The sequence below is a fragment of the Thunnus albacares genome, chromosome 23, assembly GCF_914725855.1.
Source record: "Thunnus albacares chromosome 23, fThuAlb1.1, whole genome shotgun sequence".
NCBI classification, from domain to species: domain Eukaryota; kingdom Metazoa; phylum Chordata; class Actinopteri; order Scombriformes; family Scombridae; genus Thunnus; species Thunnus albacares.
In genome coordinates this window covers 8132019-8146662 of record NC_058128.1, presented here as the reverse complement: position 1 = coordinate 8146662, position 14644 = coordinate 8132019, and the positions used below count along the sequence as shown (strand labels likewise).

Below are 14644 nucleotides of genomic sequence, written 5' to 3'. Positions count from 1 at the left end.
TTGAGTAGCATACACATCGAAATAAATATGAAAAAAATGCAGTGCCTTGAGACCTCTCCTAATAAGCGATGGTTTCCTTTGGAAATAAATTATATGTCTGGTTCTGCTTCGTGAGGTTTAATTGGTGTATTGACGAATAAAGGAATTTCAGACTTTGGGCGGTTTTGTATTTTAAATCAAGTGTTGCTGCACTTGTAAACGCTCAGGCTGGTTTTCCCGAATCTAAAAAGGCAAATAACGACTGTCATTATTGTCAAAGGAAATGCCAGCCTACTTCTTATAGCTCCTCTCTCTCTCTTCCTCTTCCTCTCTTACACACACACACACACACACACACACACACACACACACACTCCCCCCCCCACACCTCCCCACTTTCTCCTGTGCAGCCGAGGCGCTTTTCGTCTCCAATGCCTGTCTCCAGAAGCATGTCCTCAGACATGCAGCCACGGTGCGATGAAGCGGACCAAAAGACGCCACCAGCATGACAGCATGAAAGCAGGTAAGCTGATACCTGAATACTATTTTTTTTTTTTTTTTTGCTTTATAAACTGCAGGCTGTGCTTTCTTTGATAAACCAAAGGAGTCGACATTTCTCAGCAGGTTTACCTGATGCTCTCTTATCAAAAGAAAGAGCACTTGTCCACACAGTGACTGAGAAAACGGGCAGCAGGGTTCATTAAGCTGTCTTGCGTAAGAGGACTTCGAGAGGAGATACTGGTTGTTGTCAGGGATCGAACCTGAGACCTCTAAGATGCGGGACTGTCTTCTCTATATCCACGGAGTTGCTCGCACAACCACGTCGAGACCTGTAATCATAATCCTGCAGCGCGTAAAAAGCAAACATATGGAAAAATCAGTTATGACTGCACTATTCTGAGTGAGGTTTCTTTAGAATTTCAAACATTTATAAGTAGTTTTTCGTCAACCAGTGAGAGAAAAAGTGTCTAACTTTATCTTCAGGGAGATTTAACTCAGCAGAAAAAGGTTGGTTGGTATAAAAGATTTGATCTCATGTACGCTGCTGAAATATCACACACACAAACGGGCCAGCCAATATCTACCGCTGTGGGAGATTTGCATGATGAGCAGAAGGAGAACGAAATGTTTTACGCTTGGTCCACAGCTACCTGTGCCAAATGGCGCATCGTAGACTGAGCGAACAGAGCAGAACTTAACGAGTGGTTCTGTACGTTTATTTCAAATAACAGTATGAAACTCCAAATCTGAAATAGTCTCATCAAATAATCACGTAGTATCGTTTAATGACATCACCAGCTTTATTTTTTTTATCAACCGAATACATCCAACCACTCCGCATATTGCGCGCTGTCTCATCAAATATCCGCTGCAATAAACAACCTTTCCTTCTCAGGATTTTCTCTGTTTTTTTCCCCTTTAAGCGACTGTGGTTTATTTGTGATTATTTTTCAAAATCACTGACAAACGGATCAACCGTAGCTCGTGTGCCGTTGGCACTCTTCTGCGCTTTGGATAAAAGCGTCATATGGCAGCTGGTTTTGATTTCTCTACGTCTATATCATAAGTACAACCAAACAAATCGCTACATAATCAAATTTTCTCTTTAGACATTTCCTTTCCACTTAAACCCCTGTTGTCTAATCGTGCACACGTAGCAGAGATGCAGATTAGTGCGAGTCTGTTTGCCCAGGAGCACTTTACTCTCTTGTCTCCTCAATTCGATCAGCCATTCTTGATTTCAGTGTGCTTGATCGTCACAAAAATAATGCTGAAATGCATGTTTATATGGCACCAACGTGATCCCTGTGTTTTCAAGTCGCTAAAAGAAACAATGCAATATAAAGTGATGAAATTACATATGCGCTGAGATCTACTAATCTCTCAAAGAATGAGAGGCGATTTGGCTTCGTAGCCACAAGTCTTATGTGCGTAAAAGCGCAGTGCAAGAAAGAGAACAGACTTGAGAGGGCAGGTTTGTGTCGGATTGTGTGATTGTGGGTCTTAAAGCTGAAATGTCTTACGCACAGAGTGAATCTCACACGCAGAGCAAAACCAAATCATGCTTTGTGTGACGTGCAATGAGCACGTTGCCTATAAATCCACTGGAAGACTCGGTGCTCGATAATCAAAGGTAAAGCTGTGATTTATTGCATTATGGCTGCTTATTCTCCCCTTCAGAGACAGTTGAGTCGCTTCCTGTGCGTATGAATGAGCAGGGAAGCCAAGTAACGCAGATACTCTTCTTGTCATTTGGCTGGATAAATCAGTGCAGTGGGACGAGGTCTACTTAGGACGGATGGAGGTATGTTCTAGTTTTTGATCATTCAACTTCACTCTGACATTAATACGAGAGTGAGAGTCCGCATAAGCTTCGAGATGGTAAAACTGCTGAAAAAGTGTTTCATCACTTGTCACCTGAGAGGGAAATCAGATTACTCGCGTTTCTCCGAGGCACGGGAGCAGCTTCTACAACTGAAAAAAGGTTATTACGGTTATTTTTGCTCTAAAACAAAGAGAAGAATTTGAGGACTTTAAAGATAAGACAGAGTGAATTTGGTTTGTGATAACTAGATGCTGGACTAGTACTGCTAAGTGGAAATTTGGAGCAGAGTAGTAGAATAATGCTGCAGATACAGTTCACCTGTAGCACTAACCTCTGTGCAGGGACTTATAGTCATTTGACATTGTCTCATGCAGTGTGTGAATGAGTGCTGTGGCTTGACGTTGATTAAGTCGCAGGCTGTAATTGGTTTTGTTTGAAGAGATGGCAGGTAAACAAAAGGGACAGATGTCGCCTTAGTATCGGTTATTGTCGTGGTCTGCTCCCGTGTGTGTAGGTCGATGCTCGGTTTTTGTTCTTGCACATTTTGTGCAGATCTCCAATTAGGAATTTCATTTGGTGTCTTGCCAAAAAGAAGAGAGGATTTGCATTTTGCTACAGTTTGGAATCCATTATAGAGTTTCCATCACTTCATCCTGACATTGTTGTGTTTGAAATAGCACTGCAGGAGGAACAAGTGAATACTTACAAGTCCAGATTTTTTAGCAGAGTGGTGTTCATCCATCTGGCGAAAATTTTTGATCAAAACTTGGTATCAAAAGGTAACCACATGAAACCAATTACAGCGTCTGTACTTGACAACTGAGAAATAACAAGAAAGAAAGAATATATAATATTTCTGTGCTGTTCTGAAATTGTTTTTGTGAATTTTTATCATGACTGAATGTCATCTGCTAGAAGACTTGAACAAAGGCATTACAGAGGGGCTATTTGTTTACCTGCAGATAAAGATCTAGATATTTGACAGCTTATTATGTTTCCATTGAAAACACATTTTGCAAGGCGAGAAAAAAAACAAAAACCTTTTAGGTTACATAAATCACAAAACCTCTTAAACCTCACAGCAATAGTTATAGCAATAGCAGAACTATTAAATATTACCTTCAAATAGCCAGCAACTATATAAATAATGGTCAGTAGACCATTTGGCAAGTATCTACATGCAAACATTATAATTATATTTTTATTGTAAAATGTGATTATTATGCACAATTGATACAATTTCTTTTAATATTATCATGTTATAACTGCCAAAACATATCTCTGCACTGATACCCGCACTTACTTTTATTAGTATTATAAGAACTGTGGCACAGTTGTGAACGCACTTTAACAACTTTTAACTTCCACTGAAAATATTTAAGATTTTAAACGAATAACGCTGGATACTATTAGGCTCTTCACCAAATCACTACATTTTCTATTACAATTTGATGATCCACCCGTCCTACTGATGTGTTGTGTCACCGCTTTTTTCAAAGCTCGCAGAAGTTTCTCAGACTTGTTGCTGTCCATTTCCACTGTTCATCCTGTTTGGCATCATGATGTTGATGGATGAGGTTTGGATGCACCATGACTGAACAGTTACTTGATGGGTTATTTAATTTTCTGCCGGCCCGCTGGGGTTTACCAAGGTCAGACGGCTCCGTCTTTTTTAAATGTCCTTCCCCGTCTCTATTGATATTACATTAGAGATGCATATATTATATAGAGTGTGCATAATTTTCACCAGATGTGTCAATGTGCTTGATTATGATAGCAAATGATGACATGCATTGATTCCTACATCATGCTTGGCCAATAGCCAGTCATTATGCATGAATATTGCCTATTGGCATGTTGGTTAATGCAGAGTGATGTTTATTGCCCCCTGTGGTTAAACAAGACATGGACAGGTATGATTCTCATTGAGTGTTTTCTGTTTTCTTTCTTTTTGAGAATGTACAACATAACTGTGCTTTATAATAACTTAATATATATGCACACACACACAAAACAAGATAAATTACTCCTTTTTGGTCACACTCACATAGACGGAAAGAGAGACTGAAGGAGGAGACTCATGCCAAAGCTCCTACCTGCCATGAATGCACATTGCACACATATTGCTAAATCTGTTGTTGGCAGCAGTGGAAACAGTGTTAGAGGCGAGGTTGCTTTTGTAAAAAGTTAAATTTAGCCAGTGGGGTGTCTCATTCCATGGACATAAGCTTCTTGGTTGTAGAGCGGCTGCACAGTGCACATTAGTGAATCTGTGTAGCTGGCACAGACAGAAAGGAATGTCTAATTATCACGCTTTCAACCGCAGTAGGCTCCTCTATTTGCACTGAGCTCCTGCTCTAATCGCTTTCTTTTTCTATCATTACACACTTATTTATTTTATTTTTACGCAATTAAAATGTTATTTTTGCTCTGTGCGGATGAGCCGTGTAGTCCATGCAACGTCGGCTGGGTGCTGGAGAAAGGTCTAATTTAGCAAAAAAAACAGAAGAATGGCTCCGCTAATGTGTGGAAATTTTGTGGACGTGATGAAAAGAGATTCTATGAAGGGGTTTTACATAACAGCGAGCATGCAGTGTATTAGTGTGTGTGGATGACGGCTGTGTCAATGAAAAGACTGGAAATGGATATATTTGACTTTGGTTTTAAAAGCGTAACTGTCTATGTAGTATACTGTATCTGCATGCAGATTTCCACATGCTCATGCTGTATCCTCAGCTAGTGGGACAAATGGCTGGTGTACCCTGTGGCTGTGCTCCTTATCAGATGCTGAGTGATTACAGAGCTTTACAATATGAAGTGCCACTAAACCACCACACGGAGTGGCATTGATTGGAAAGGATGGGAGGAGGGAGATTCCTCCTTAAGGTCATTATCTAGCAGACAGAGAGAGTTAGACGAAACAAACCAGTGTAATTGCATTTGTAACAAAAGACTCAGAATCAATGGACTAAGCACTACTTACAGCATTGTGTCAGCATATTTCATCAACATACAAATGGATTCAGTGACCCTGTAATTGCTCATAAAATCCATTCTATGAAATCAGCTCCCTGAAGTATGTAGTCTGTGTGGAAGCACATATCAACCTGAATGCTGATATGCACAACGTACGTTTGAAGATTTTGACATGTATGAGACATGAAAGAAATGTGTTTCATTCCGGTGTTTGCAGACATTACAGCTCCAGTGTTCAGTTATGATTTACTGACACTCTCAGGATCAAAAGCTCAAGTAACACAGAGTGGGAAGAACATATTTTCAGTCCAACTAAGGCGGTAGTAGCAATGTGATGATACACTCACTCGTGGTTCAGCACCTACAGGGCTCACGGTTCAATACACTCACGTTATTTTAAACCTGCGTTAATTGATTTTGCTGCCACTTGGGGGCAGTGGAAACAAGCTGTAAACACGGCAATGACCTATTATCACCTTTTAAGTCTATATGTTAAACTTGTTGGCAAACAGATGCTTATTTACACATCTGGCAAATGCGGAGCAACATTAGCATTCACTTGGAGTCATGTTTGTGTCCAACTGATGAACAAAAGCCTGATATTCACTCTCTTTTTTGCTCTGGTTTGGTCTCCATCAGCTCCCGAGGGAAATATATAGCTCTGTAGCTGCTAAATGTTCCACCTCAGTTGGTTTTAAACAACATCTTCACACAAACAGATTAGATTTCTGGAGTAGGTATGTAGTACATTTTTTTTTAAATACTAAGCTTGTTAACACGTGTTAATACATGGCAGTCAGTCTCTGTTACTTAAGTATGAAAACAATTAGTACCATTTGGGATGTAACTGATCACATTTAGTTAAAACTGCAGTCTGTTTTTTAGCTCCAAGATGCAGTATTGTCATATTTTTGTGTGCATTTATGTACATTTACAGTATGTTGGGCCATGATAGTTGCATACCTTGTATTTACCATACATGTTTAGACCAATCTATAATTGCTTTATTGCACATGAAGTAATTATAGATTGGTCTTGTAAAGGAATTAACTGAATACTCTTAACTATTTACTAAACAGCAGACTGTAGATTGAGACATGACTCACAGCAGCATACATGTCAAAGTGGCCTTAATCAAAACAGGGCACCATGGTGATACTGAATTGCAATCAGAATAAGGAAATTAAGAGTTGTTCACATTTTAGAGGAGCTGATTAGCAAAGAACACAAACTCAGGATGTAAAAAGTCACTTCTATTCCTTCATGCACTTTATTATTCATGTTATAAAACATTTTCTTTTCAATCAGTCTGGTTGCAAATTGTCCTTGGTAGCGCAACTTCACAATGCAGGATACTTCTTTCACCCCAGCATTGTTTGTCTGTCATTTCATGCCAGCATACAACAGATCAACACATCAGTCATGGTGAGAATCTGAACAGCAGTTCAGTTGCGGCAGCAGAAATTGTAGTACAACCTGAAAAATCTCAGGAGATCCTTTTGAATGTGCTCTGCTTCCAAAAAGCCTCAGGTGTTCTTCAGTCTTGCCGCTCATCCAGCAATAATGTCGGCCTCCGTTCCCTGCTCTTAATTACTCTAAGCCTCAATACCAGATAATTTCAGCCCGCTACTTCAAGCTCTGGCTCTGCCGTTATCATTGGCTCCATAAAACATTCAGTGTGCCTGTCTGCTCTCATTGGACCTTGGCAGGAAGGGGTTATTATAATTGCCGGCAGGCCTAATTCCTTTACGATGGGAGATTGTAAGACACGAGACCTAAAAAACGGCAGAGTTGAGCTCTAACCTCTAGCGTACACATTCACACACAGACGTGTATGTGAATCCAAAGAAAAGCAAACATTTCACACACATCACAGTTTGGTGATGTGAATTCATAGGATGAAAACTTTTGCTCTCTAATTTTTGTGCTGCAACTTGAGCAGCAGGGGGACAGTTTGGGCTAGTGTCACAAGTTCTTGTGTACGGCACCAACATGACAGGGCGCCTTAATATCACACTGTGCCGCTGCAGATGCTGCTTGTGTGGGTGTTTTTGAAGTAGCCCTGTGTGACTTTTTCTTCTCTTGGGCCAGGAGCACTAACAAGCAATTAGCCAACAGGAAGAGCGCTTTTTATTTCAGGGGACGAAAGCCAAGCTTTCAGAGTCCAAGACTTCCTTTTTCTTTTTCTGGAGGTTTTTGACAGGAAGGAGGTTTTGCTTGTTCGGAAAGCAAAAAGCCACTGCAAACACAAAAGCGGATAAAATCATTTAGACAGACATACAGGACCGCGAGGAAGAGCTGAACATGTTTAAAAAGAAAGCAGAAAATGTCCTAACATGCATGACCTTGAATAACCCATTGAGAGCTGTGTAGATTTACAACAGATTACACTACAGTATGCGTGATGCATCAGAAGTAGCTGAGCCTTAATCCATCCGCTTTTAATTGCAAATCAACGAGCTGCTAGCAAAAAGTCCAACTGTACTCCTGAAGGTATTGCTGTCCTAATTACAGACCTGCCTGAAGCTGATAAAGAAGGAATGATTGTCAATTGGTGACACCATGTACTTGACATGTAATGAATCACTGCCCTCTTATCATTGTCATTCTGTTGTTGTGCCTGGATGCAGTTTATGACGGTCATTCAGTTCACCACTGTGGTATAAACTGAAATATCTCAACACCTATTAGATAGATTGTCATGAAATTTTGTACAGACATTCATGTTCTCCAGAGGATGAATCATAATGAGATTGGTGATCCACTGACTTTACCTCCACCAGTAGGTTGACTTTCTTGGTTTTTAGTTACATGTCTCGACAAGTGTAGGATGGATTGCCATTAAATTTAGTACAGACCTTAATGTCCCTCTTAAGATGAACGGTTATAACTTTCCCTTCACGTCTTTGCTTAAATACTTGGGTAACTCAGCCGTACTTCATGTTTAGTGCTACTTAGTAAATGTTGCATGCTAGCATGCTAAACTAAGATGGCATTATACTTGCTAAACACCAGCAAGTTATCATTTTGCTCAAAGCACCTTCACAGAGCCGCTAGCAAGGCTGTAAACCCTTGATCTTTTTCAGTGATAAAGTCATTTTTATTGTGTAATCTTCCATATAAAGAGGCTTACTTGAAACCTTGTTGTAGAGGTTGTTTATATCAAATTGGAATTAGATTGTAGATCACATCATTCAACATTAACATCTGCATTCCACGACCTGAAGACCGTAGATATAATCTTTGCTGCAAAAGAAAATCAGTTGTATAATATCCCTTTTAGAAACACATTCTCTCAGTTCAAGGCTGCACTTGATTATCATCGACTCACATTTTGCAAATGTACCTGAAAAGTTTCTGTGTATTCTGAATCTCATTCATCTATCAGGTCAGAGGCGCTCATAAAGAAGATGAAACTTTGCTTCATTGCTTTATGTATAATCTTAATCATTATTCTTTGTTAGCAAAATGTGTCCCCAGGCTTTCATAAGAATTTGAGACATTTGCTCCTCTGTGACCAACAAAAAAATGAAAGGCCAGATTCACCCTCCGTTTATGTCACAATGACAGATTTCTCTCCACGGGGGCATTGACAGGATTAACAAATTACATTCCACCCCAATAAAAAGAAGTCAATTTAAAATCACAAGAACTCTGACTTTCTACTTTGCCACAGTTCTGATTATCAGTAATTCAGGAAAAAAAAAATCTGAAATAGCTGAAGAGGTTTTTCTAAGGTTCAGATTTCTTTTTTACACACGAGTGACAATTACAGAAAAATATGTACAGGTAGTCTACGAATTGTCCAGAACTGTATGAAACAATTATCCTCTTCACATTCCCAGCGAGAAAAACATCATGTGTGAAATCAAAGCTCAATTAAAGCTGCCACACAGATGGACGACTTGACACGGAGCTCAATACTGTGTACAGACTCAGCAGATAAACACGGGTCCTGACCCTAGATATTGTGGATCAAATCAAAAGGTAAACAATCTTCATTCCATGCCTGAAGAGACACTGCAGGACCAGCTGAAATAGAAAGCCGGTGGAAGGCCGGTGGCTGTCGTGCATCCCATCCTGAGCCGATATTATTAGGTCCAGTGACAATCATTGTCTGCTATTGTTATTGGATTCATTGACAGCTCTCAGGTTTATTCCTATGCTTTTACAAGTAAAGACCTGTTTATAGCCTCAGGTAAAACCGGGTTCATCCTGTGTTTCTTTTAATATCCCGAGACATTGTAAACTGTAGTTTCCTTTTATGTGGTCAGCCAGTTTAATTTATTGACTCTGTCTACACTGTCATTTTTAAAAGTAAACGTGAGACAAAGTCCAGATATTGGTAGTAAATACCACTGTCTGGTTTGATGGCATTTGGTGGATATCTGTCTTTTTTTTCCCCTCAGAAAAGAGACAAGTGTCCTGTTTTTGCAGTGCCTTAGGGGACGGCAGAGGAAATCACTGGAGTGTGCAGACATACAGTATTATTCCAAGTTGCACAGGAAACACAGTCATGAGATACTTCCACAGGATAAACATGACCGGGTTATTTAAGAGTCAAAACATAGCCCGAGATTACATGTACACTTGATAAGTGCAGCGTGACCGAGTCGTCTGAGACCTGGATGTCTCATTTCCTTCCCTCAGGCTTTACTATGAGAAGTCAGTGGACATTGTACTTTATCCAAAGCTTTGTACAGATTCATGGTTTGGTTTGACATTCTCAAATAAGATCCCTCAAGGTCTGTGTAACTTGTTCCAGGTGAATGATTTGACATTTGGAAGAAATGCCAAAAAGAGGGAAAGTGGGCACTTCTAAGTTATCCAAGCTCGTATGTGTATGTGTGTTGTGGAACTTGTTGGGCTTCTTCTTTGCATTCTGCAGCAGGGACATGGTCAAGTTCTGTCCATTTCTGAGAGATCCCAAACACTTTTTGAACCTCTCTACCCTCCTGTTGAGCTCACTTGCCGTGTCAGAGCAAAGAGCCCGTCTGAAATGCTGTTATTTGACTTGACAGGAACAGGACTGCCGACAGAGTCCAGAGACTACACTGTGTCAGTGGAGCACAAACAGACTGTGGGATAGCTTCACTGTGTGTGAGCCCCCCTCTCTCCCCCCGCCCCTATGTTCACACTCTCTGATGGCCCTTTCTGACAGCCCTCTCACAAACAAAGCAGTCATAGTGGAGAAAAGATATGCCTGATAATATGAAACCAGACTAGGTCAAAACCTAGTATATGGCTGGACCGCGTATGGGTGTGCAAAATTGTGGCCAATTTGTTACATTACAAATTCAAGAAGCTCATATCTGCCCAGTTACTGCAGTTAAAGCAAGCACACTTACACTAAACTGATACAAACAGCCTACATGAGTCTCATGTTTTACTGCAAGACTCAATGCTGTTGTTCATCATTTGTGATGTGAAAAAGTCAAAAGAAATAAAAAGTTTGCATCCTGGAATTTAGTTCAGTTATGAAAGCCAAACACACTGCAGAGCATCTCTCCTGCCAGCTGCTGGGCGGTAGTGGAGGAGACGGCAGAGACGCTGGTACATGTCTGTTTAAACAGGAGTTTAGCCAACTTCCCTGCATTTAACATCAGAGCTGAGAGCAGGAAGCGCTCTGTGTCGCTCTGTCCTCTGTTTCCATCACAGTTTTTTTAATGTATTTAGATAATTTAGAGACAAGACTGTAAACGTTTGCAGCCTGTCATGTTGTCACACATATCCAGGGGAGTAATGTCAGTAAATTTGAGTAAAATACAGACTTTGCTTATCCCATGCCACACAAAACACAGACGTGGGGGGTAGAGGAGATAATTTCTAAATCACATGAGGTCCCCAGGTAATACCAGTCCCGTGTGAATAGGGCTATGAGTGGAAGCGCTATTAAACACCCCCCTGATGACATAATAGAAAACTGTCTGCGCCGATTCATTTTGAAAGAGCAACGGCCAATGGGGAAACTTCATCACTCATTCAGTCAGTCAGAGACAAACAGACTCCCATTATATAAAACTGCACAGGTCATAGTGTGGCAAAACCTGTGTATACATTCCCAAAAGAGCATAGTTGTGGGCTAATTTATTAACTTCTCCCTCTTCCTTTTCCTTGTAATCTAACAACCCAGGTTCAGGAGATACAGGTGGAAGCTAACAGTTCCCTACATTACAGCTTCAAATCAACATCATGTTTGTAAAGTCGTGCCCGCTTTTGAGCGACCAAATCAAATCCCTGAAGGATTTGATGAAATTCCCCTCAAAATTATACCCTGTCTGGGTATTCTGTTTCACTCAGAAATAAATCACATGGAAGAGACTAAACCACCATCTCACTGTGTTTTTAAACCACACTTTTCAAGTGGACAATCTGAAAGCTCAAACAGAGAGCATTGCTATGCAGGTGCATCTCCACAGCTGTCTCTAGTTTGTTTGTCAAACGGGAAAGGAGTACAAGAGACAGGGTCATCCCACTCCTCTCCAATTTTACACAGTTTTCCAGTCCAATCAATACTGCACAACATGGCTGAATCAGAGAGGTCTCATTCCCCAGTCACCAGATAATTGGAAGCTGTTAGCATAGAGGACAGGACAGGAGTGCCAAGTGGCTCAGCTTCTTGCTTTTTGTGTAATGAAACCACTTTTATGCTAAAAGCTAACGCTCATGTGTTGGATGTTTGAAGTTAAAAAAGTTAATTGAAGTTCATTATTATCTCCAATTAAGTTAGTCACAGATTTTTTAACTTTGGCAAAAAAATCATAGAAACTAAAGCCTTTGGTGCCTCTAGGCTCAGCGCAGTGTAACTGTGTTGCCTTTGCCAAGATGCATGAATTAAATTTACTCTAAAGTTCCTCTTAAGAGATGAAAAATGTACATTTAATTTCACATTAGGCCAAAGATACTATTAGTCCAGTGTTTTTGAGCATTATATACAATATATTTAACAAAATCTCAAGTAATTTAAAAGTAAAATCATTGCACTGCACAAATCTTAAACATAGAAGGTCCAGGTGTGTATAAAGGAACCAAGAAATGTTTAAGTTTTCATTTTATTGGAAATGATGACAATCTAAGTTGAGATGACTTAGGTCTCAATCTATTGTAACAAGGCACCGGTAGCAGATAACTTTCTGTACTGCTAGCATTTTCTTTGAGTTTTCACACTTTACTTCTGACAGACCTTATTCGATCAGAAATGTTCTCAGTTTGCAGATGACTCCGCATAGTGTGAGCTGTGGTGGCACTTTTTGTAATAAAGACTCACAAGAGTCTTTCTGAGTTTGATTCTCGCACTTGCAAGTAGGCACAAAAACCTTCTACAGTCAGAGGAGCTGTCTTCGGCAATGAGCAAGATTTTACTTTCAGCGATCAGATTTTATACACTCAGCAACATTCTGATTGGCTATGACAACTCGCACTACTCAACAGATAGACACGTCGCATAGCTCTTCCTCAGAAAACACGTCCACTGTCCACGTGTCTGTCTGAGCACTTGTACAACTCAATGTTCAGTTCAATTCAGTTTACCCACCTTGATCCAATGTCAGTGTGTCCTGATGAGTCAAATACATGTTCTGTACTTTTTCCACAACATGAATCACCGTGTTCAGAGGTAAATAAAAGAGGTACTTAAAGAAATTTCTCTGCAAGACAATCTTCTTTTTCTACTCTTCAGAGTAATAATAAGTTAACTTTTCATGTTGTGAGTGTTCACCGCTGTGTGTCCTACTTTGTATTTAAAGACCTGTTTATTGGCAAGCTCTCAGAACCTAACGAGACAATAATTAGTGCCTTCTTAAAGTCAGGTGCTCTGGAAAGGTCAACCAGTTTGCTAAAACACAGACTGGGATAACATCCATTGTAGGAAAAATACGGCATGTTTGCTCCAGGTCCCTAATCAGAGTCATTATGGTGTAGTCCATTCTCAATTAGATCCGGGTAATTTTCAATTAAATACAAACAGAGATCAACTAAAAGTTACAATTTTAGAATCTTTACAGTGACTTTACAGTTTCATTGCTGGAGATTTACTTGAAAATTTACATATCAAAAAGTTAAACATATGGAGTGCCTTGGTGGCCCAGCACTCTATGGCACAATGTCATTCTGCATTTGAATCCAACCAAGGTCTCTTATAGCATGTCACCCTCTCCAGACTTCCTGTCCTCCCCCATTGTCAGCTTCCTCATTACAAGCTGGAAATGCCATGAATTAAAGAAAGAAAAAAAGAATAATATACTAGATAAGTGATATGACCTTGACATTTTGTTCCAGAGCAGTACTCAAGCACTTAAAGCCTCTCATCAGTTCTTCTTTGTATCTCTACTGAGTGAAACAAGAAAGTTTTGCGCCTTCAGACAAACCTTATTAGGAAATACATTTTTTTTTTTTGTAGATATACTAAAACAAACCTTGTATCAGCATGATCTTATCTTTAAATTACACTTCTTTAAGGGTGAGCGAGTAAGTGTGTTTGGTTTAATTATGGCCTCGTCAAAAAGATCTCTGTTCAGAAGTGACTGGATGTTGATTGTGAATGTTGAAACTAAGCCTGGCTGAATCGTCTTGTCCTTGAGGTCACTCCACTTTCTCTACTACAGGACAAGATCCACTCTTGGCCTGTGAGCATGCAGCTTAACTCGTAAAAATGAAAGATAAAACCACACTTCAAGCTCTGTAAAGTATGAAAACAGCTTACCAGACAAACATAAAAATTACTCAAGCTGTGAAATACAGTCCTGTCATGGCTGTACATGTTAATTGCTTTGGTACATTAGGTATCCAGGTCTACCTCCAGGTCTAATTTGATATGTTTTCTGCTTCTCAGATTGGGACATTTGTTCCCTGGAGAGAGATGCCATCACACAAGTTAAATGATAATAATGATTCCTGCAGCCCAGTAGATTCATTATGGCAACCATCTTGTCAGGTATCACATTCCTAGAATTAATCCAAAGGGAACTAAATCCCCATTTGTCCTCTTGGAGTTAATTGCAAATCACGGTGTCACTTTTCATGGTGCTGCAACAGTCCCTTGAGTACAGCTCGTCCAATTATCTGTTGGCTGGTGATTTATTTGGTCACTTCTTTTCTCCTTCTGTCCTCGTGCTAGCATCCTTCATTCACACTCCCTCATTCCCTCTCTCCACTTCATCATTCTGCTTATCCTATATCCTCGTTTCTCTCATCTTTCCATCTCCCCCCCCTCTCTCCATTTTCAGTCTCTCTCCAGAGCAGTAATGGTCTGGTTCACCATGCCGGGGCTCAATAATGAAGCTGCTGCCCTAGAAAAGCCATGTTAATGTTGACTCTGGGATCAGATTCTGCTCCAAGACACACAGGAATGACAAATGAATGTGC

The 14644-nt window shown here is 40.2% G+C and overlaps 1 protein-coding gene across 3 annotated transcripts in view; it reads left to right on the top strand.

Moving 5' to 3' along the window:
* Positions 1-382: 382 nt before the first annotated feature.
* Positions 383-14644, top strand: part of chrm2a (cholinergic receptor, muscarinic 2a) — a 75654-nt gene continuing 61392 nt past the window's right edge. Inside the window, exons 1-2 of one of the 3 annotated variants that reach the window (XM_044344143.1) lie at positions 383-502; positions 5921-6018. The gene's annotated coding sequence lies outside the window, so the exon portion shown is untranslated. Of the gene's footprint in view, positions 503-2243; positions 2285-5920; positions 6019-14644 lie in introns of those variants that run through there. The other 2 variants (XM_044344142.1, XM_044344144.1) reach the window with 2 other exon arrangements.